This window comes from Pinus tabuliformis, chromosome 8 (assembly GCF_031772625.1).
Source record: "Pinus tabuliformis cultivar Carrire ecotype Pingquan chromosome 8, CPIR1, whole genome shotgun sequence".
Taxonomy (NCBI): Eukaryota; Viridiplantae; Streptophyta; class Pinopsida; order Pinales; family Pinaceae; genus Pinus; species Pinus tabuliformis.
The window spans coordinates 358,912,268-358,915,978 of record NC_142294.1 but is presented as its reverse complement, the minus strand read 5'-3'; positions in this window follow the sequence as shown (position 1 = coordinate 358,915,978).

Genomic DNA, 3,711 nt, shown 5'->3' with positions numbered 1-3,711 from the left:
CAACAAGAGGAAACCTCCATAGGCATAGCTCAAAAAGAGATTAAAACATACATTTGTCTTAGTGTTATGGTTGAAATGTGGGATTTCAAGTAAATTTAAGATTCCTCATTGTGCCATGCTAAGAGCCAACTCCTCCAATTCTACTATGATGAATGTATCACAGGGGTTTTTCACATGTAGATATTTTTTAGGTGTGAGCTACGATAATTTCTTGACATCTATGATGTTATTCTCCAAGTACTTCAGGTTTTCCATAGTGTCAAGCATGTCTCCCTGTTTAAGGAATGCATGTACGATCACGGGAATCACCATGGGGTATTTTGGATCCTTCTTTAGATGGATTGGAATTGCATTGTTCTTCCTCTGTTTCACATATATTTGCAGAAACTGGACATGCAGTGAACCATACGAGCTTCCTGATGGGGTCCTTTAGGTTTGATGTAATTCTCTAGGCTATAGAGGGGGTGGAGGTGCTTGTGATCCCCTTGCTATCTTGGTTCTGGTTTTGTTCTTAGTTGTTCAAGCACCTCCCATAAAGGTTTTCATCTTGGTTAATGTATGGTTTTTTTATCTATGCTCTTATTCTCTATTGGTTCAATTCTCTCAATTCTCTCTCTCCTCCTCAAATTCTCTAGAAAGAATGTACCCATAATATTAAGTCTAAACAATTTATATTTCTTTTCCATATTGCATGGTTTGCTCGGCACCATAACTCTAAAATATGTTGGAGACAATATAATATTCCTTCTTATTTAATTCTCCATGTGTATATTTCCTTGGTGTGTGCACTCAGATTGGTGGACATCCTTTGAGCATCCACTTCTATCAAACCTGCCAATCTGGAGGGATTTTTCCATTAAAGTGCATCTAATATATTATTAATGAAGTGGCTTTTTAACCTTTATGAAACCAGGTTATCTAACCAATGTGGCTAATGTGATGGCTTCTAACCCTTTTCTCCCATTTCCATTCCCACTTTTTCCATATTGTTAATGCCTGGTAGCTATATTCTTTCTCGCAAGACTACACAATTGTATCCTTGTACCACCCTCCATGTATTCTACACAGTCACCCTCTTTAATCTTTAATAGATTTTTATATAATATCCATATATATATCAAATACTACTTAAAACATCCTTACTGCATAAAAGGTTGGTTGCTCCTATGGAGTTGCAGTCGACCTCCATTGACAAAACCCTCTATTAGCTCTTTATTTAGATTTGCAAAATGAACAACCCCTACTTCTGTGACATACATGATCGTATATGGTCCTAACCATTGCATTTGAAACTTTCCTAGATGTTTCAAATATTTTATACCATACAACAAACCCAAACACCTGGCTGAAATTTCTTATGTTTTATGCACCTTTCATTCCAAGCCTTTTCTTCTGCTTTATGTACATCCTGATGAAATCCTACAATTGTGTAGTATTCCTTTAATTGCAGAAACTCTAATATTCTCTTCTCCATTTTGCCAAAATTAGTTAAGTTTACCAATCCAACAACATGTAGGCTTGGCACTATAAATTCAAATGGAACCATTGTTTTATGTCTATATTCTAGTTTGAAAGGTGTCTTCCCTCTCTATTTTTTACCTATGGTTTAGTAAGCCTGCAAAAATGCTAGTATTCTTAAATCCCATTCATCTCCATTTACATTATTTTCAGAGTACTTTCTGGCATCTTGTTATATGCCTCAATAGTGTCATTATCATGAGGATGATAGGGTGCTCTCCTCCGATGGTAAGCTTGAAATTCTTTTATTAAGGAAACAATTGTCTTATTTAAGAAGTGATTGCCTCGATCACTCATAAGTATTTTTGGACATCTAAAACTTGTAACTACATTCTCAAGTAGAAATTGAGTTATTTTCTTCGCATTTAAATCTTTAACATGTTCTTCCTCAGCCTACCTAGTAAGGTAATCTATCAAAATTATTATATATTGAGCTCTTGATCTCTTTGCTAGTGGATTGATTGGCCCAATGAAATCGACTTCCATTTATCAAATTATTGTAATGTCACTTGTGAGAATAGGGTAATTTCATCCCTTCTGGATGGTTTCCCAACCCACTATCATACATCACAACTCTAACAACATTCCTTAGCATCTTGGTGAAGCGTTGACCACCAAATTCCTACTTGCAAGATCTTTTATGTGATAGATTTCCATGCATAGTTTCCTCCTACAAATCCTTCATGTTCTTATGCAAATATCATGGGTATTTCATGCTCCAAAACATAATGATGAAGTATTCCTTATGTGCCTACTTTGTATAAGCAACTAGTTGTGAGTTGATAATTTGTTTACTTTAACACCAATTTTTTTTTTGTGATACTATATATTCTGTTGGGGATACTCTTGTGCTAAGGAATTGGAAAATTTCTATGAATTAGTCATCAAACATATTTAATTTGGAGAAATGTCCATGTATCAAGCTGTCATCAATATTCCCTACAACTTCTCTAGTTAATAACATATTAACTGATATGGTCCTACATTAAGCCTCCCTGGTTTCACAACTACACCAAAATCATATTCTTAGAAAAGAAACAACAACCTACATATCCTCCCCTACTACATTGGCTTGTTGACGAGGCACCTCAGTGTAGAACCATTCATATACATTTTTTAGTATGACCCAAGCAGGTAATGTCTAAAATTCTACAGTGTATACACCATTACCAAACCTTATCGCTCCATAGGGGTATATTTTTCTTCAACAATTGATAATTTCCTACTATAAAATTCAATGGGTTGATCCATGCCCCCTTCTCTTTGTTGAGCTAAAAATTCACACAAAGTTATTGAAGATGCATCTACGTGAACATGAAAATATTTTCTCCAATATGGAAAAAATGAAATTAGTGCAGTGATCAATCTCTCCTTCAAGGTATCTAAAGCCTATTAAAACTCTTCATCCCATTGGAACTTAGTCTCATTTTTCAAGAACCATTCTATGGAGCATTATAATCCTCACATGACCCCTAACCAATTTCTTGTAATACCATGTATGACTGAGAGTTGTGCATAATTGTTGCACTGAGGTAGGTTGAGGTAAATCTACTATTATAGCATTTTTTGCATGATCAACTAGTAGAACTTGTTTGTACGCTACATGACCCAATATAATACCAAATTGTGAGAAAAATATACATTTATTAAAATTTAGCGAAACCTGTGGTTGTCTATATCTATCAAGAATTAAACGCATAACTTCAATATGCTTATTTAAAAGGGTAAATACTCTCCAATCAAACAAATATATGTCTAGGAACTTGTGGACGAAATCTTTAAATGTTGCAACCACAAATCTAGAGAATATTGCAGGTGAATTATTCAAACCAAAGGGAATGATAGTATATTGGAAAGATCTCCATTCCATCACAAAGGTAGTCTTATGTGTATCTTCGAGCACAATATTAATCTGTTGAGAGCATGAGAATCCATTAACAAATGAATAAGCCTCGTGCCCTCCCACATTCTCGAGCACTTTGTTTGTAAAAAGGGTAGGAAACATGTCATGCATACAAGCAACATTAAGCATCCTTAAGTCCACACAATTTATTATTTCTCCAATATTCTTGTCCTAAAATACTATTTGGCTTATCCATTATGGCTCTTCTATTGGTTCAATAATTCTAGCTTTTAGCATCCCATCTAGTTTTTTTTCTCACTTTCTATTTGTATAGTAGATTCAATCTGTAT